This window comes from Peromyscus maniculatus, chromosome 23 (genome assembly GCF_049852395.1).
Source record: "Peromyscus maniculatus bairdii isolate BWxNUB_F1_BW_parent chromosome 23, HU_Pman_BW_mat_3.1, whole genome shotgun sequence".
Classification (NCBI taxonomy): Eukaryota; Metazoa; Chordata; class Mammalia; order Rodentia; family Cricetidae; genus Peromyscus; species Peromyscus maniculatus.
Window position 1 is genome coordinate 35,803,588 of NC_134874.1, and position 20,965 is coordinate 35,824,552.

At 39.6% G+C, this 20,965-nt stretch overlaps 2 long non-coding RNA genes across 2 annotated transcripts in view; both read right to left on the bottom strand.

Annotated features, from left to right (window-relative positions):
- The window catches only part of LOC121826239 (uncharacterized), a 188,488-nt gene that overhangs the window by 147,559 nt on the left and 19,964 nt on the right, over nt 1-20,965 (bottom strand). The gene's annotated exons all lie outside the window — the stretch shown is intronic.
- Nucleotides 17-20,935, bottom strand: LOC143270605 (uncharacterized). The gene is made up of 4 exons (XR_013047815.1): nt 20,492-20,935; nt 11,510-11,632; nt 1,780-1,957; nt 17-922 (listed from the first exon to the last, which is right to left on the bottom strand). It is a non-coding gene; the product is annotated as an uncharacterized LOC143270605 (long non-coding RNA).

Genomic DNA, 20,965 nt, shown 5'->3' on the forward strand with positions numbered 1-20,965 from the left:
CCATCAATATTCTCCCTCTTTTGCAATAAATTTTGTTTTATTTATTTATTTTTGTTTTTACATCCTAACCAAAATTTCCCCTCCATCCTCTCCTCTCAGTCCTTCCCCCACCCTCCAATCTTCCTGCTCCCCATCCATTCCTCCTTCTCTTTTTTCTCTTCAGAAATGGACAGACTTCCCGTGCATATCTGCCTGCCATATTATATCAAGTTGTGGTGAGACTAGGCATGACTTCTTACATTAAGGCAGGACATAGCAATTCAGTAGGAGGAATGGGTCCCAAAAGCAGGTATTAGAGACAAACCCTGCTCCCACTGTTAGGAATCTCACAAGAAGATCAAGTTATACAACTGTAAAATATATGCATAGAGCCTAGGTCAGTCCCATGCATACTCCCTGGTTGGTGGTTCAGTCTCTGAGTCACTATGAGCCTAGGTTATTTAGTTCTGTGGGATGCTTGTGGGGCTCCTGGCCCCACTAGCTCCTACAAATATTTAATTGTTTATTCATTATTTTATGTGCATTGGTGTTTTGCCTTCATGTATGCCTGTAGGAGGGTGTCGAAACCTCTGGTCCTGGAGTTACAAACAGTTGTGAGCTGCATGAGATTTTTCATTATTTTTAAAAATTAAGTATTTCATATGATGAGTGTATCGATATTTTCTGATTGGAATTTAAAATAATAACATCTATCTATTTACTTATTTAGAGATGAAGAAATAAATACATACATACGATAGAGAGAGAATGAACATAGAATACACGCCATGCCATTCTGTCATTCTGTTCATATGGAGGTCAATGAACAAATTAGGAGGAGTCAGCTCTTTACTTCCACCCAACTAGCCATCTCATTGGCCCTTCCCTGGTCCTTTTCATGATCAACTCGTGGCTTTCTGCCTTAGAGGGTTTTCTTGTGGTTCTGAAAGTTAGAGAATATTTTAATATTAAAGGGCATTGTGAAAAATTTGTGCAGAATTTTGTTTCAAATGAATGATACTGATAATAAACATAACAGGCACTCAGAGGTGAAGGCAGGAAAGAGCTAACACATCAAGCTGGCCACTCGGAAAGTTCTGCTGCCTCCTTGGCTGGTGTCTGGAAGTTGGGATTTCAGTTTATCTTTATATTTATATACACATGTATATGCAGTTAGATATGGTTGTACACATTAGGTATATCATATAGATACTTATAAAAATATGCACATAACTATCCTCATAGTTCTGTATAAAACATGCATATCATACACATGCATACCAATGCCACAAAGGCTGTTTGTTTCTTTTTAATTTCTTGTTATGCCAATTTATAATACATCTAATTTAATTTCAAAGTATAATTCTGAGTGTGTGTGTGTGTACATGCAAAGGTGTAGACACATACATGTTTTTAAATGTATGAATGTGGGCACATATTTGTGTGTGTTGTATGAAAACAAGCATGTGTGTATTGTGGCACAACACTGATGGTGCCTTCATCCTTTACAATGGGGTAGTGGCATTATTACAGTGGGGTGGGGCATGCTTGATCATGCTTCACTCTGTGCATGGAACTTGCATGCTTCTAGAGCACTGATGTTGTCTACCATGTTACTAACAACGTGTAGATGGTTCAGCATCTTTCTTAGATGGAGATCTACAATCTATGTCACATGTTAAGTCCCTCAGATACCATTTGACACCAAGCACATGGAAGTTTTCAGTTTCTCCTTCCTCCTCCACTGCTCTTTCAGATTACAGTAAATCACCCCCATCAAGTAAGTTTAACAATGCTTACTGGCAATCCAGAACTTGGTGAAGAGCAAGAAATTGTGGGTTCCCAGATTCCAATGATGCTGACAGGAAGACTTCCAGGTGGGCTGTTCCTACTGCAACTGTTGCCACAGGCATCCAGGCTGAGACAGCAAAGGGGCATCTCTGCTGGGCAACTGTATAACTTCTCTTCTTCCATACCGCTGGTGTAGACAGAAAAATTATTTCAAGTTCTGTGATTAGATAGCTGGTTTTATTGAGGCCACCCTCCCTAAATCCTGTTTGGCTTTGAGGGTAGCACAATGCTTACACTTCATCTAGAAATCACAGGAAGAATTTCCCCACACTTTTTCTTTTATAACTGAGATTTGATTGGTTAAGGACCAGTAGAAAAAGATGTTAACTCAGCTTTGTTTTCTTTCTTTTTGCATGCTACAGTTCTTAACTGTAGGTTTCCATCTGCAATAAGATAGAGGAATGGAACACTGTGGTACCTTGACTAACTTCTCAGAGAGCTAAGATGCCTCCTTCTCACTACCCTTCAAATGTCTTGTTAGGGCAAGAAAAAAGCATCCATGGTAAAGAAGTGTAGCAGGGTCCTTTGCTGTTGTTCCCTTTGTGGGAGGGGCCAAGTAGACACAGAGTCAAACCTCACAGACTCAGGGAGAAAGTAGAAACAACAAACTCAGTTTATTCAGTTAGAGGCAAGCCATATATACCCTCCACCCTCCATGGGGGGGGGGAGGTCTGATGAATATGCATCAGCTGGTGTGACATGGATGTGTTTCATTAGTCCAGGTCATCTCCAAATCATGTTTCAGCTGCAGTTGCTAAGACCATTAGGTAGATTCAGGCTGCCTCTCAGAAAGTATCTTTTTTACTTGTTTGGGCAGGCTGGCCCTCAAGCCTGTTAGGAATGAGTCATCCCACAAAGTATAAAAAGGAAACCCAACAATAAAGGACCCTGAGTTAGGTCTGAGACCAGCCTTCAGGGATAAACTTTCAGGGAAGGAGAGAGGCATGAAGGCAAAGGACAGTGGGAGATTGGGAAGGGGTATTCTTAGAGTGGGATATCTCCATTATTTTCTACTCCTATTCCCACTTGTGTTTGTTAGGAAAGGTGACAACAGCTGAGGCAGAGTCAGCACCTGTCCCAGGACTCCACTTTCCAAATGGGACAGGATGAACTGCTGTTACACTGCTATCCAGTGAGTGACAGCCTCAGAAGTCATCAACAACCATGATGAGGGGAGGTAGGGAAAGCCTCATGGCTTTCTGCTTTCTGGTCAGTCCCACTTCAAGGTGTGTTTAATGATGTTGAAGGGACAGGCTGGAGGGAAAATTTCAAACAGCTCTGTTCCCCAAGCCCCGGGTACTGCAGATGGCACAATACAAGCGTCATGATGAGAGAATCTTGATGATAAAGTGAGTCTCAGAAATGATGGCGCAGTATTTAAAATGTGTACATACTGACTGCGTCTGCCCCATCCCCATATCCTTTCTCTTCTCACCAGTGAACTTCTGTAGTAGGAGAAGATGATTGGACAGGAATTGTCCCCACGCAATGATGATAACTGTAGCCTTCAGGCACCTCTCCTAATTCCAGTCAAAAAACATCTGCATAGCTTGACCACCTTTGAGTTTCCCTGAGCAGAGTGAGGCCTGACCTCTGTTACACTACACAAGGAATCACTGTCATGGTTACATGTGTGCCCTTGACACATTGGCAGCTCACTCTATTAAAGTGGCCTGTGATTCACAATGTGAGCAGGAATCAATCTTGTAAGTCAGTGCAGACATTCTTTGTGGGAAGACCTGATCTCACATTAGTGAGTGGACATGACAAGGAGTTTTCTTGAAAGGGATCACAAAGGAATTGTTCATTGTTCCAGGGATTTTCAAGGTAGAAGACAAATGACATTTTGAGAAGTGTTTCCATAGCAAGGACAGGAGGAACACCCTCATAGGGCATGCCATGAATGACATACAGGAGAGGACACCATGTCCACAATGCATAAGAGGCCCCATGAAGATCTGCACAACCCTCATGTGCCTATCAAGGCAGCCTCTAAATCAATAGAGGACCAGCCTCTGCGGTTAAATTAACTGCCTGTGATATGCCTTCATGGGAGCAGACCACAGAAGGAAGGAAAGGCAGCAGAGACCTTGATGGGACTCTATTTTGTTATCTTTATTGAGAAGCAACAATTTGACACATGGTGGCCACAGTCACCAATGCAACAGCAAGGACTCTCCCAAGCACCTCTGTCTCCGACCTACTTCCCCTTTCTATTTGTGTAATATGTAGTTCATTTCATCTGGAGTCTGTGCTGTGTGTTGGTGTCTGTGCCCATTTCCCTTGGAAAGAGCCAATGTTCCTCAGAATATACTTGAGATGTAAGAGAAGAACAATAAATACAGTCCTCTATCAATATCCACATGTTAATTTTATTCAGAATGGCTGAGCATAATCCAAGGCTAATTACAAATACAAAATAGCTTCAGTCAAACCTCCACTCAAAAGTATCCATCTTCTTCAACCCTAAAGAGAAACAGGTACCAACAGTCCCAGAATATCAATGTAACCAGGCTTAACTCTAACACAAAAACTGCCTGGACACAGCCACACACTGAATGTACTCCAGACCGACATGGCTCCTGAGAAAGCCCATGCTAAGCACCTAAAGTGAAAGTAGACGAGGGTTCAACGTTAAACCATGATGTCAAGAAAGAAGTATTCCAAGGCCTGAGGATGAACCTGATGAAGACCAGGAATAACATCTACATTATCAATGGCTTCCCTCACCCAGAAAGGCCAGGGACCAACCCTAGGAATGAAAAGGCCAAAACATGACCTAAAAGAGGCCTTCACCAAAACCTGAAGCTGAAAAAGCTCTGACCCAGAAGAAAAAAGAGGTATCCCTGGGCCAGTTCATTAAATGGAAGAGTCAAGGGCAAAGGAGAAGAAGGAAAAGTAACAAAACGAAATTAATCAAAAAGAAAAAAAAGAATGCCCATACCTAACCTTCACCATAAAGAAGGCTGGCCCCAACCAAGAGGGAAATGAGTCCTACCCTATTCCTCAGAAGAAAAAGACCTGGCTCAGAGAAAGAAAAGGAGAGTATCCATGACTAAACTTTACCTGGACAGAAGCCAGAGCCTTCACCAAGATGAGAAGTTGGCCTCAGCTCACCTCTGACCCTGAAGAAGACTGGGCCAAACTAAGAAAGGAAGTGGGCCCAGACCAATCCCTCAAATGAAAGAGGCCAGGGCAAAGCAGGAAAAGGAGAACACAGGAGCCTAACACTTACCCTGACAAAAGCCTGAGCCAAAATAAGGAGAGAAGAAGACCTGGAACACTCTCCAAATGAAGAAGGAGGTCTGGGGCAAATATTGACTGGGAAGAATTCAGAGCTCATACAAAACTCATAGAACAAAACAGGCAAAATCAAAAGTGGAAATGTTACAGGTCAACAATAGACCTTGATGAAGATAAACCACAAACTTTTAAATCAAGGGAGCTCCTGCCAACCCAATAAGAGATACGTGATCAGACTTAATGTTGACCCTAGAAAGTGCAGTGTGAAGAGACAATTTAAATGAAGCCTGCTCCAACCACAATGAAGAACTTTTCCTAGGCCAAACCCTGATATCAAGTAGCCAAGGACCAAGCCCTGTGTGAAAGGAGTCCAGGCAATCCAAGAGAAGAAACATCCCGATCATAAACTGCTATCAGTGGAAACCTGCAGTCTACTGAGCAAGAATTAAACTCAGAAGCCCTGAACATTAGGATGTGTGGGCACAATATTCTCTTCTTCATCCAACACCCTAACGAAAAGGGAGCCAGAAACACCATGTTCTCAGTGGAGTCAATGGCTCCCTTACAGATGAAAGCAAATGAACATCATTAACATATGTGGTAGTTAGAGGGAACCTTGAAGCACTCTGATCCCAGACATAAATTTCACTTGATGTTTTACAGTCAGTCAAAGCCTCAACAGAGACACAAAGATGAATGTTTATTGAAGATCTTAGGCTCACGGACTTCATGTACAAATATACCACTGTGTGGATCACATACATTTCATTTACAACACTTATCATCCTCAGTACATGCAAGCCAGGATGTGCCACTCACCATATGATGTAAGCTCTCATCTGAGTAACCAATGAATATGGACATAGCATAATACAAATGGTGATATACTGCATGCTGTTGTGGCCTGATAAAACTCCAAATCTTGACTTCAGCTGATACTTTTAGGAACAAACAAGTCTCGAAAGTAACATTAGAATAACCCTTCCTACCAAGAAGCTTGGACTAACCCAAAATCTGCTTCAATAATTCTTTTCTACTTCTTTTTAACAGAAACATGGTCCATAATGTTCCTCTTTTCTTACAGGATTTCTGACAGTTGAACTTAATATAAAATATTATATCAATTGTGGAAATGATTTCTCAAAGAAGGATCCCATTGTATTATATTTTAAACTCCCAGGATGATGTGTAATGACAATCACCAAAGCATTAACAAATACAAACTTTTCCCACATATTGTCAGAGTTTCTCCCATATTTAATTTTCCTTATTCTGACTTTTCTTGGTTAACATTCTGGAGTGACCCATCTCATCCTGACCTTTCAGACCTTTCAACTGCAGTCACTTCCACATTTCATTTCATCAACTTGCTGCATCTCTTCCTTCCTTAAGGAATTCCAGACTAGTCATTGAGTGGGGTGTCCTTGTGGTGGTGAGCTCAATGCTAGGAACCCCCTACTAAGTCTGTTGTCTTTATAAAAACTACAACCCCCAAAGATAAACACGATCAGTCCAACACATTCTAGGGAAGTCTATGAGATGGCATCAGACATTGGTAGTCTTAAATCTTCCATTTCCCTCTGACTTTTCTCTAAAGTCTGTCCTTAAAAGTCAGGCGATGGGGATTTAGTTCACTGGTAGAGTGCTTGTCTAGCAAGCACAAGGTCTTAGGCTTGGTCCGCAGCTCTAAAAAAAAAAAGTGGTCTAAATTTTATCTTCAGAGTGTCTACCCTGTTGCATATTCCTGACCCAGAGACTGACTCTTGCCTCTCCATTATAATAATCCATATCACCATGCGAGAACTCATCCTGTTCTGTATCATCTGCTGTAGGCAGGATTCCTTGTTCCTTTTCTAAAGTTTTACACAGAACCTGGAGCATTCATTTAGAAAGATTCGTGGGGGTCTAGAATGCCAGGGCTCCCTGGATGACCAGTATTTGTCCCACCTCACCTCATATATCAGAATAAAGTAAAAGTGGGACCACTGAGAGACAACTAGAACGGAACTAAATTTGAGGGCTATTTCTTGGAACCAGAAGTCCTAGAATTGTTCAGATTCAAAAGGCTACAGATGCTGAAAGAAAAAATCCAGAGTTATTCACCCATAACTGGTTCTCTGACCAATATGGGAAAAAAAGGAAAAATGTTCTGAGTCCATTTTGCCTTTGTGGGACACAATAGCCACTGTATTCTATAGCCTGAAAAACTGTATATACTCTATTTTTTCTATCTATCTATCTATCTATCTATCTATCTATCTATCTTTCCATCAGCTATCTCCACCCATCAATCCATCTATCTATCTACATCCATCCATCCATCCATCCATCCATCCATCCATCCATGCATCCATCTTCTCCTACTACTATTCTTCCTCTTCTATTTCTCCTTCTTCTTGCTCTTCCCTTATTCATCCAGGATATTATAATCATTTTTGCCTCCCTAAGTTTTTACAGGGCCTTATAAAATGCTAGTTACATTATAACAAATAAAAACTTTTCTCTGTGGGTTTTATTCTCCATATTTTCCCCCCCAAAATCTTTGTAATCCATATCCTCCCCAGCACTTGCTGAAATGTGACATTCCTTAGATCTCTGACACTGTGACACTAAAAATCTTGTATAAAAGTGTGTTTGTTAAAGAATGCAACTGTGCCAGTTGGGGGCCCCTCAGCCTTTGGTCCATAGATCCTGTGCTTCCATTCATTTGGTTATTTGTCCCGGTGCTTTATCCAACCTTGGCTTCAACAATTCTCGCTCATATAAACCCTCTTCTTACTCACCAATTAGACTCCCAGTGTTCCACCAGGGGCCCAGCCGTGGATGTCTGCCTTCAGATTCCTCAGTCCTTGGATGGGGTTTATGGCACCACTATCTGGGTGTCTGGCCATCCCATCACCAGAGTAGGTCAGTTCCTGCCGTCTCGCGACCCCCTGAACGGGTGAGACAGTCATTTGGCTTGATCTGTTTGGGAGGCAGCTGTGCATTGGTGCCAGGTCCTGGGCTCGTTGCATGAGTTGGCTGTTTGAATCCTGGGACTTATGCAGGGACACTTGGCTCGGTCTGGGAGGGGGGAATGGACCTGCCTGGACTGAGTCTGCCAGGTCAACCCCGGTCCTCGGGGGAGACCTTGATCTGGAGGAGGTGGGAATGGGGGGTGGGCTGGGGGGAGGGGTGGGCGAGAGGGGGAGAACAGGGGATTCTGTGGCTATTATGTTGAACTGAATGGTGTTGTAAAATAATAATAATAATAATAATAATAATAATAATTTAAAAAAAAACAAGTAAAACCCACAACCATTATAGGAAGAAAATATAGTGTATAAAAGTTTAAAAAAAAAAAAAAAAGAATGCAACTGTGTAAACCAGCTAAAAAGTGACATCTAAAAGCTTGATACTTTAATAACTTGCAAACACATCATCTTAGTTTGTTTTTTATATGACAAATGTAATTTAGATATGATGAATTCAATTAGTTGATATATTCAGTGTTTATTAGTTCTCCATCATGAAGTTCACAAAAACGTTTTCTCACTAAATAGATTTTCGTCAAGAGGTAAAATCTGTAGAGTTTTCTAAATGGAAATGGAAAGATGTACACAAAGCCAGAAAATCGAGTTAATCCTAAGTCAGAAGTTTATGGAAGATAAAAAATCAAGATCATATATAAACTGTATCTCCTCCTTCCTTAAAGAATTCCAGACTAATCATTGTATGTGGTGTCCTTGTGCTGGTGAGTGCAATGCTAGAAACCCCCCTACTAAGTCTGCTCTTAAAATTCCTTAGGCCAAAATTCAGTACACTTGTATACAATTAGAATGTAATTCTCTGTTTGGAATAAAGGTGATAGAGGATATCACATAGTTCAACCGTTTATACAGAGAAAAGGAAAATCCATGCTAGAACTTATATTAGAGAGCCTTAAAATGGCCTACAAGAGACTGTCTTAGTTTGGGGGTATTATGTCTCTCAAATGCTTAAATTACAAAAGACTTTCAAAAGGTCAGTGGAACATCCTGCCAAAGCTTGGCTCATGGGATTGTAGGCTATGAGAACAGATGAGATCAATCTGAGTGCTTCAGAAGTGGGAAAGTAGGTCATGCACTTACTTACACCTCCTTGAAATACAGGCTATGTAATCTAATGAAATCTGAGAGAGATTACTTTCTGAGTGACTGGCTCACAGGAAGTATTGTGGATGCTTGGTAATCACAAGCAAGGGTCTCATGCAGACTGGAAGATGATGAAGGAAGGATGGGGTTTTCCTGATAAAATACATATGAGAGAAGCAGTGCTTTACAGCCAATTCACTGGGCATGATGGAGCACTGGGCTATGCTTACAGAGGTCAAACATAAAATGGTTGATTCACCAGGGACTTCAGGACTGGTGTTTGCCGTTAGTGCCTTTGCAGAGCTCCATGGGAGAATGTGAACATGTAGAAACAACTAACATCTTAAGGAAAGGGTGAAGTGTTGTATAACAGTTTTCCTTTTTATGACATGAATTCTCTTCTATTATTTTTGAGATTATAATTACATTATTTTCTTTTTATCCTTTCAAACGCTTTCTACACTCTTCCTTGCTCTATTTCTAATTAATGACCTCTATTTTCATTAATTGTTGCTACATGCTTATACATATATATGTGCATGAAGATACACACACACACACACACACACACACACATATATATATATATATATATATATATATATATATATATATATATATTTCCTGAATGTAAGCCAGTCATTCTGTATAGCTGGCATATATATTTTCAAGAATGACCATTTGATATTGAGTATCCAACTGGTGTGCTCTTCCCTGGGCAGGCCTATTTCCTTAAGTCTCAGAAAGTTCTATGGAAAAAGAGAGGAGTGTAGATGTAACCAACTGTATTATTAAATAAAAAACAGAACCAACGCAAAGAAGAAAGCCAAGAGACCAGAGGTAAGAGCCTTACCCGTTTGCTGCAGCTAGCCTCTTCAGCCAAGCGAGACCTACTTCCTCTGTGTTTGTCTTTCTTTAGACTTTCTGGTCTGCATTCCCCTTGGTTGTAAACCCAACCACATGACTGCCTGGTCACTGCCTGTCTGTACAGACCTCCAGGTCTTTTATGGTTAGTATTGAGATTAAAGGCATGTGTCTCCAATGCTAGCTGTATCCTTGACCACACAGAAATCTACCTAGCTCTGCCTACCAAGCGCTGGGATTAAAGGCATTCACCACTACCGCCCAGCTTTTGCTATGGCTCTAATAACTCTGACCCCCAGGCAACTTTATTTATTAACATACAAATCACATTTTAGTACCAATAAAATATCACTGTAGAGGAGGTTCATAATACCCAGCAATTAATCATGGCTGGAAAAGCTGAAACTTACTGGACTAACAAGGCTCTTACACTCCCAAGGTTAAATAGGTGATAACTAAGGAGAACTGAAGAAATGAGACCCTCTATCCCATTCAGAGTTCTAGTCTTCATGAACCACCCATTCTAATGTGAGCCTTTGTGATGCCACACATTAGAGTTATTCATATACCTATAAGTAATACCATACATATACTCCTGTATTAACCTCAGTAAACTCATTAATTTGAGGGAATAGGAATCAGAGTCTTCCCTGGGAGGCAGACAGATAAAGAAAGTGGAATTGATAAGTAATACAAATGGCCAACTTCTAGCTTCCTTTTTATTTTCTGTACTGAGAGAGAGGCTTAGTAGGCTTTGTCTTCCACCAGCAGGCTGCCTCTTCCAGCTCTCTGGTTTGGGGCAGATAGGTGTGTTGACAGTCAGTCCTGAACACGGTCACCTGAAGCTGCAGGTGATCACAGCTCTTGTGAGTGAGCAATGGCTATGTCATGTCCAGAGGACAGCATGTCACAGCAGTTCCCTCATGCTCAGTCAGGACATTCAGGACACACTTCCAGGATGTTTCCTATCCTAGGGGAAGTGGTTGATCTACAGGTCCCATTTAGGAATGAGCATTCATGGTCATTTCAACATTTTGAAGTTATGAGGCTGTGCATTTGCTGCTGCAAACCACAGAAAGAGAACCTCTGGCCAAGACTGAAAGCTGAAGAGATCTATGTGTAAAATAAAATATTTACAAAGCAGTTGCTACTACACTAAGTAACAATAGTAGCATCATCTGAAGGGCTATGACCTGTCAAGCCAGTGTCTTTTGACCAGGTACACAGTAGCAGGTACTAATTCCTTCCTATAGTGCAGGCCTCACCAGATCAGAAGGAAGTTAATTACACAATAATGCGCATGCCACTATTACACTAGTGATTTTCTCGTATTCTGTATGCTACCACTTAAGTTGTATTTTCTTATGCGGAAATAAAAAGTCTTAATTTCACGAGATCCTATTTGTTGATTTTTGGTCTCATTTACTATTGGACAAGAGTCCTATTCAGAAAATCCTTACCTGTGCTTAGAAGTAGGAGTATTTTCTCTTCTGTATCCTTTGGCATTTTCAGGGTATCTGGTCTATGGCACATTTGGTGCAGAGCTTGTGTATGGTAGAAGATAGAGAGCAGAGTTTCATTTTCTGCATGATGAAAACAATTTTTCACAATCAGCATATCTTAGATAGTATCTCACATGCCAACAAATATGGGAAATACAAATATGGGGGCAAAGTTAAACTAGATACTCAAAAGTACATTCTCCTTACCAAATGGACCACTTTGAGGTAACCAGCCTTGCAGTAATATGAGGTCAAGCTTTGACCACTCAGAATAATGCATGGCAACCATTTCAATTAGAATAAATTTTCAGCAGGATTTATAGCCTGGCTCAAATACTATAGATTCTGTGGTCATTTTCTTGGGGCCCCAGATCAATTTGTCACATTAGTAAAATAATATTCAGATTGCTCCATAATTCCAGCTTTAAACGTCTTTTAAATGATTACATTTTCACCAAATCTAGTATTTCAAATTCTGCAAAGGAGGTGGAACAAGAACATATACGCTATGTTCATTGTAAACTAAAACATTCCAGGTACTGTGGACGCTGTAACGATGGTTATGAATGAAAATTTAACATAGTCATGCCTGCTGTATCACTCCTGGGTGTGCATACTTATCGAAATGAACGGCACTGAATCACTACATATGTAAGGTGAGTTTGTGTGTAATTTTTTATCACTGTACTACCTGCAATAGATGATTCAGGGAATGAGCTCAGAGAACCACCATTATATGAATGACTAAAGACCACACAATATGCATAAATAAAGCAAGATAATTCAAAATAAAATTATAGAAAAAGTTGCATAATTCTCAAGAAAATTGTTCCAACTATGTATCATCAAGTTTAGAAACAGACAACTCTCCAAAAACAATTAACACATATCTTGTTTCATAAATGGAATCTAGAAAAATAGGAAAAGGGTTAAAAAATTTTGAAGTGTGAGGGAAAATATTTTAAATGGAGGGAGTATAACTGGGAAACAATGTGGTGTACAGAAACAAATGACTTATTGTATATAATTAAAATGTACAGAATAATAAGATTAACTTTAGAAGTAACAAAATAGAAAAAGAATTACTTATTTGCACAAGGGTTCATATATTTTTGCCCCAGCCAGCAGGGCTTCAACAGGTTCTCGACCACCCTAAGGACAGAATGACAGGGACAGGAGACACAAAGGAAATACACCAAGTCAAGATTCTGATCAAGGTGCCACTTGATTTTTCTCCAGGAGGGTTTATATAGTTCCTGCAGGGTAGGGGGAGCAAGAAGCTGTTATCTGCCCAAGGTGGTGCAAGCTAACAGAATGTTCATGTAGGATGTTTACAGGGTGAATGGGTCAAGGGCTCTGACTCAATGTCCTGTTGCTAGGCAACCTGACTGTAAGATGATCTAGTTCCCTGTCTTATCGGGGGTCTGTATTTTTCCACTAACTAGTGATTCTGTCCTTGTCCCTGACATATTTTTATACAACTAAACATAATAACTACATTTTTACTATCTTCCACACTTCTCTTAATGTTTTTGAATGATGGAGCTAGAGTTGGCCTAACAGAAAAACGCACACTGTACTCTTTCGAAGGACTTGAGTCCAGTTCCCATCACCCATCACAGTGACCCATAATCAAACACCAATATCTCTAGTTCCAGGTAATTTGGCACCTCTTCCATCTCTGTGGGAACTGCACTCATGTGTACATACCTACATGTCTAATCACATATGTGCAAATTTCAAATCATTGTTTCATAATTTCTCGGTTTATTTTATGGACCCAGGGAGGCAGAGAGGCTTGCACCCATGCAGTACATGACATGAGTTCATTCTCCTACTCTCACTTGTAAGAATAAAGGATTGTGACCAAACAGAATGTAAGGACTATAAGGTGATTCTGGAAACCAGAACCATAAAAAGATAGTGCCACGGAAATATAAAATAATTGGATCATGCAAGAAACCTGAGTTGTACAGAGTTGATGCAAATAAATCTGCATAAAATTTAAACTTTATGATACAGGCCCGGTGGTGGCCTGCAGAGGTGGATGGGCCCCCGCCAGCAGTGACAAGCAGAGGTAGGTAGGCCCGTAGTGGCAGCCGGCAGGGACATACAGGCCTGTTGGTGGCCTGCAGAGGCAGACAGACCCAGCAGCAGCTGACAGGGACATATAGGCCCGGCGGTTGAGACAAGTGGACACAGGTGGGCCTGTGGCGGCAGGCCGCAGGAGTGGACAGGCCCGGGGACGGAGAGGGGCAGACGCAGCTTGGAGCGGGGACGCCCCTGGCCCCAACACCTGGGGAAGAGGCTATCTCCGTGGGTCGGAACCAGGGCGAGTCTGGGCACTCTGTCTGGGGACAACCCAGGGCCCAACTGCTGATCCTGTGAAACCCAACAACTTGGAGGTGAGACTACCCTGTTCAGCTGAAACACATCTGGGAGAGGATTCAGATGCCTACAGTTGGAAGTCTAAAGAAACAAGATCAGCTGAGGAGTTGACAAATGAACAAAACGTGACCTGGGAACACAGAAGAAGGCGCTACCCAGCCACCAAACCAGATCACCAGAATCATAAGTATATAATTCACCGACTGAAATCAGCTGCCCCTGAAGAAATAGCCCAATAGCACCAATTTAACCAAGAACCCCTACTAAACCAAGACTAAAAATTAGAACAAGAGAGGCACTCTCAGACACAGACACCACCTGCACCGCACAGAGGAAAAGATGAGTAGATGCCAGCGCAAAAATACAGGCAATAACATAAAGACCTATATGGCAACATCAGAACCTAGTGATTCTACACCTGCAAGACCTAAACATACCATGACAGAAGAAACAGAAGAAATCAACCCTAAAAATGACTTTAAGAAGATGATAGAGGCCCTTAAAGAAGAAATAAAACATTCCCTCAATGAGGAAATAAAAACTTTCCTTAAAGAGGAAATGAAAAACTACCTTAAAGAGGAAATAAAAACTTTCCTTAAAGAGGAAATGAAAAACTCTCTTAAAGAGGAAATAAAAACTTCCCTTAAAGAGGAAATGAAAAACTACCTTAAAGAGGAAATAAAAACTTTCCTTAAAGAGGAAATGAAAAACTACCTTAAAGAGGAAATAAAAACTTCCCTTAAACAGGAAATGAAAAACTACATTAAAGAGGAAATAAAAAACTCCCTTAAAGAAATGGAAGAAAAAACGAACAAAAAATGGGAAGAAATCAAATCAAGCCAAGAAAAAGCAATTAAACAGATGAAAGAAACATTCCAAGATCTGAAAAATGAATTTGAGACAATAAAGAAAACACATGCTGAGGGAATGCTGGAAATAGAAATTCTGACAAAACGAACAGGAACTACAGAAACAAGCATAACCAACCGATTGCAAGAGATGGAACAGAGAATCTCTGATACTGAAGACACGATAGAGAAAATAGATTTGTCAGTCAAAGAAAACACTAAAGACAAAAAAGTAGTAACACAAAACATCCAGGAAATTTGGGACACCATGAAAAGACCAAACTTAAGAATAATAGGAATAGAAGAAGGAGAAGAATACCAACTCAAAGGCACAGAAAATATATTCAACAAAATCATAGAAGAAAACTTTCCTAACCTGAAGAAAGAAATACCTACGAAGATACAAGAAGCTTACAGAACACCGAATAGGCTGGATCCAAAAAAAAAGTCCCCTTGCCACATAATAATTAAAACACTAAACACACAGAACAAAGAAAAAATATTAAGAGCCGCAAAGGAAAAAGACTAAGTAACATATAAAGGTAAACCCATCAGAATAACACCAGACTACTCAATAGAGACTATGAAAGCTAGAAGATCATGGACAAATCTCACGCAGACACTAAGAGACCACGGATGCCAACCGGGACTATTATACCCAGCAAAACTCTTAATTACCATAGGCGGAGTAAACAAAATATTCCAGGATAAAACCAGATTTAATCAATACCTGTCTACAAACCCAGCCCTACAGAAAGCACTAGAAGGAAAAATTCAACCCAAAGAAGCTAAACACTTCCATGAAAAATCAAGCAATAGATAATCCCACACCAACATACACCACAGAAGGACAACACAACACAACCACAAATAATAACAGGAATTAACAATCACTGGTCATTAATATCCATCAATATCAATAGTCTCAACTCACCTATAAAAAGACATAGGCTAACAGAATGGATAAGAAAACAGAACCCATCCATCTGCTGCATACAAGAAAAACACCTTAACTTCAAAGATAGACACTACCTCCGAGTAAAGGGCTGGGAAAAGGCTTTCCAAGCAAATGGACCTAAGAAACAAGCTGGTGTAGCTATCCTAATATCTAGAGAAAAAGGATGTTTCAAAAGAGAAGAAGTCTTGTGGTAATGCCTCAGTGGTCCAGGTAACTACCAGAACTCGGAAATCCGCGACGGAGACTAAGGCAGCAGAGATCTAGAGTGGAGTGCTGAGTTCTGGCAAACAGCTGCATCTTTCTTCCAGTAAGTACCTGAACAGGGCTGATGTGAATTATGTAAAGTCCAGATTTTAAGAATCATATTCTCTCAGGGATCTCCACAAACTAGTGGGTGTTCTCTCTCACTGCCCCTGTGAGACAGTCTCTGTATGGGAGAGGCCTCACGTGACTTTGTCTCTGGTGTTCCTCTGGGGACATCTGTGTGAGAAACAGTATGCTCCAGAACCAGCTCTCGCGTCCTTTGGCCAAGGCCGGAGTGTGAAATAGTCCAACGTGGGAAACAAAAGATGATCCCAATCGGGAATCGTGACTTTTTTTTTTTTTTGGATGATGGTTATGTTCTGTTTTGAAATAACCTCTGTGTATTTCATTTATTTTCTTTTACCTGGCGATCTCTGAGCAGGCTTCAGATTTTGACAGTTGATGAAAGATACAACAAGCATTAATGTGTGGGTGAAAAAGCTTGGTGAAATTCTGAGTGAAGATTTAGTTAAAGTTGGTTGAACTTGGGATTGACTGGGAGGCCAAAGATTTAAAAAGCAGAAGATTCTCTCAAGACACAAGTTGTGTGATAATAGTGTGTTTTGTGTGTGTGAATGAGAATTTGTAAATGTTGAATTCTAGGCTTCGACAATCATTGTCAGTGCAGATCAAGCTGCAAGTATTTTTTCAAATATCTTAAGTTATATTTTCTTTTTCAGAGCTGCTTCTTATTTGGGTCTACTTTTTTTTTTTAATTGAGGCGTAATTCATAAAAGGGTATATTGTTTTGATGAGACTTTTTACAAGTGTGGCTGGATGTCTTTCTTTAGTCTTCCAAGAAGGGCCATTTTACTTTTTTAGAGTTACTTTTTAAAGTCATGAGGTCAACAACTTGGACTACTATGCATGTAAGTGCTAATGCAAATTAAAGCCCAAGTTGACCTCCAGCAGCAGTTCATTCTATGGTGACAGTGAGAGAACACTTTGCCTGTTAGGATACTGTTACTCGTGGACTGAAATGCTGAAGAAACCCCTCCCCCTATTTTGTTTTTTGCAAAAATCAAGGTATATTCTAGGGTTTCCTGGTTGACCTCAACAGATAAACTGAGATGATAGTCTTAGTTCAGAAATGATCTGAATGTAGATTTACAGTCTACGTGTACAGCTGGCTAAGTCAGATCGCTTTCACAGTTCTGCATGTATCCCATCGGCTCCCCATTAGTCACTGAACTCTTAAAATTGGTATTGTAACATCATCACAATGTTTTGCGCCAATTTTATAAACTTTACAGTGCAATATGTGTTCCTTTTCTGAGGCAAACCAAAGGTATATTTCTCAAGGTTCTGCTGCTAACAGCAGCGTTGATGGAGGATTTTTTATACATTTGTAATAGATAGAAATAAACCAGAAAGAAAGAAGAAAAAAAAGTGGTGGAGGAAAAGGTGAACACTGCAAGAATACTCAAAAGGGCTGAGAGTTGCAAATGCCAAGAATGGCTTTGCATAGTAAATGGAATAGAACAGCTCTGAACTATAGCTTACTTTTCCTGGTTTGGTCTGACAGAATGATTGAATGCTTTTGTACAAAAATCAGAGCCTTAAAAACAAGGATTTGGTGAGATTGTAAAATGGTGTGCCACTTTGGCAAAACAGTTTGGTGGTTGGTCAAAATGCAAAACACTGTTACTCTGTTACTCAACAATTCTACCCTTAGGAATATATCCTCAAACTACTGAAAATGTGCACCTACGAAACATGTACATGAAAGTTTACAGCAGTGTGTTGCTAATAGTAAAAAAGTTAAAACAACTCAAATAGCTATCAAATACTGGAGAGAAATAAAATGTGGCTTATTCATACAATAGAATATTATTAAGACATAAAAATGAATGAGAGAATGAGAGATTAAATGACTTTGGTGAACCTTCATAATTTCATTTGTAGATCTTTCCATTTCTAATTTATAAATACATTTGGGGTTATAAATTATAAATGTACTGCCTCCTGTCAACATTGTATACTTCTATTTGATGATTTCTGTGTCAAACATTCTATGGAAATGTTTCCAAGTATTTTCTGTATTAACTGTAAATGAATAGAACAAAATAAATTGCCTGTGATGAAAAAAAATTTAAACTTTATAAGGGATTTCTTAGCATTTCGTTAGTTTTAGTCACTAAAAGGTCCAGTGTTCCATCACCATATTGTCATTCATCATGTGTACTTAATTAAGAGAGGTTTACAAAAGTCTTGAATTCCACCATAACAAAAGACAGAAATTTTGGCACAAATAATCTGTAAAATATAAACTATTATTTGTCTCATCTGATATAACACACAATGGATGAGCTCCAGAGGTCTGGCAGCTTTCTGGCATTTTTAGCAAAGAAGGAGCTCTGAGTTTAGTAGCTCTCAGGTCTTCAGTGCCTGAAAAGCAGCTATTAATTTTTTATAAAGATGTCTAAATAACAAGCTAGGTAAGGGGATAAATAGAATGACAAACTGAACCCAAAACCAGACACAAAAGACATTTTGGACAGAAACAGTGAACTGAAAACAATCAAGATAGAAGACTCAAACTAACCATGTAACTGCATTAAACATAAAGTTCTAGATGGGAGAAATCACCAGAGAAGATAAACAACCACACAGGATTTCACTCTATGATGAATAGAAAACAAATGTATGGGCAGAGTGTCAGAGTAATGAGGCAGGAAAAGGCAGAATTCTTTAAAATGCCCTAGTATCCATGCTGCTACCAAAGTAAACTGCTGAACAGTAAGTTTTACTAGGGAAAGTGTCTATTCTGAATAACACAAATATTATAACATACATGTGTGTGGTGAAAATCGATCAATTTTCCAGGGAGACAGAACACTCCACTTGAAAATTATTTAACTATGAATCCTCCAACCTGGATGAGAAAGTGGATGGAAACTGACAAATCCACAATTGAAGTTGGAGATGGGAGTCGACAGAACAAAAGGAGGGAAAGTCCAACAGCTTCACTTGCAAATGTTTGTTGTGTAATGGGATGTTGGTCAGGTTCAAGGTCCCTGGCTTCAGTACACCATCAATACTAGACCTGCATGATACACAGCAGCTGTCAATGCCACTACGATGATGTAGAGATGATGGAGAGATGATGGAGAGGTGATGGTGAGGTGATGGAGAGGTGGGAAAGATGGGGGCTAGGGGTAAAAAGTGCTTTACTGTTTTCTTCTTTTTTATTACTATTGTTTATTTTTATCTTATTTTTATTCTTTTTTTTTGTTTTCCTTTGTGGTGGGACTCTACAAGAGGTAGGGGCAGATATGGAGGGTCTGGGAGAGGAGTGGGATTAGAGTATATGGTATGAAATTCCCAAAGAATCAATAAAAAATACAATGCATATGTAAAAAAATTGACTTTCACTTTCTACCATTTGTTAATATGAACTAAACAATAAGAAGTTGTCAAATGAATGAGGTTTTAAACTTTTAAAAAACATGAACATATTGAATAATTCAGTGCAATTTTGACATAGGAACAGAAGTTCCTATATAACAAGGCTTCAAGATGTTGTATTTGGAATAGAAAATTCCATTTAATTCCTGATATATCCATATGGCAATAATTTGCTATTAAGAAAAATTAAATTATAACCAAATTAAGTTCTATTAATGTAAAAAGAGAAAAGAAAGAATAAAAAGCAGAGAAAGTCATTAAGGACAAGGAGAACATGAACACTGCTGTCAATCAATTTCACCTGACAGACATTTACAGAACACCTCCTCAAATGACAGCTTAAGACAGCATTTCCAGAACACACAAGTCACTTTTCAACATACTCCACATTACAAGCTACTAAACAGGTTTTAATAAACATAGAAGACCTGATATAAAGTGATGTGTGCAATCTGACTACAGGAAAATTAAAAGGCAAGATAATTAAAGAATAGTATCTTGATAATCCCCAATAAATGAAAATTAAATATTTCATTCTTAAAATAATCAATAAATTAAAAGAGAAAGTCATAGTGAAAGTAAAAGTATTGAAGTGGAAATAAAATATAACCAAATTTATGGAATAAGCTAAACCATGATTAGAAAAACTAAAACATTAGATGATTTCATATGAAAGTGAATACATTTGGATTTTGTTTGTATGTTCTACAATAAGATCTCACTCTGTAGCATTGTATCCAGAGTTACGTGTGTAACCCACACTGTTCTCAAACTCATGGAATCCTGATTTCCAAAGGCTTGGATTATAGACATGAAATACTTAACACCTGACTTAAGTAGATTTGTAATCTATGACATAAATTTTATATAAATACTAAAAACAAAGTGATTAAGAAGCCTCTAGTCAATTTTTAAAATTCAATCAATTGAAAATAAACATGACAAGAGGTAGAAAAAAGACGTATATCTATACAAAACTGATAAATCTCTAGGCACACTAGCAAAGAAAAATGAAAGATTATTAAAGTTACTCACATAAGGAATGAGAAGGCGGATATTGCAGATTCCACGGGTACTAAGATGAAGTAAAGAAATACAGAAAACGTTAAGCCCATAATAATCTGGATGAAAGCCTATAATTTTTTTCAGAACTGCATCCTGCCATCCTGGATCTTCACTGAGGGCATCTCAGCCTCATGAGAACTGGGCTGTGAGGAGTCTCCAGGCTATGAGAAGACGGCCTCGCTTGACCTGGTCTGAGAAGAGAATGCTGTCAAGAAGGCAGGTTTGTCTTCACCTCAGCCTGCCCAGAACCGGGTCTGTGAGGAAGTCCAGACTCTTAGGAGACCCTGAGCCTGGCCACCCTGGCATGAGACTGTCCTCACCAGATGAACTCCACTGACCTCCTCCACAACGGCTCAGCACCTCCTCAGCCTTTCCTTAACGACCTCAAGTCTGAGCATGCTCAATGTCCCAGGCAGGAAGACCAAGGTGGAATGGGGGAGGCTT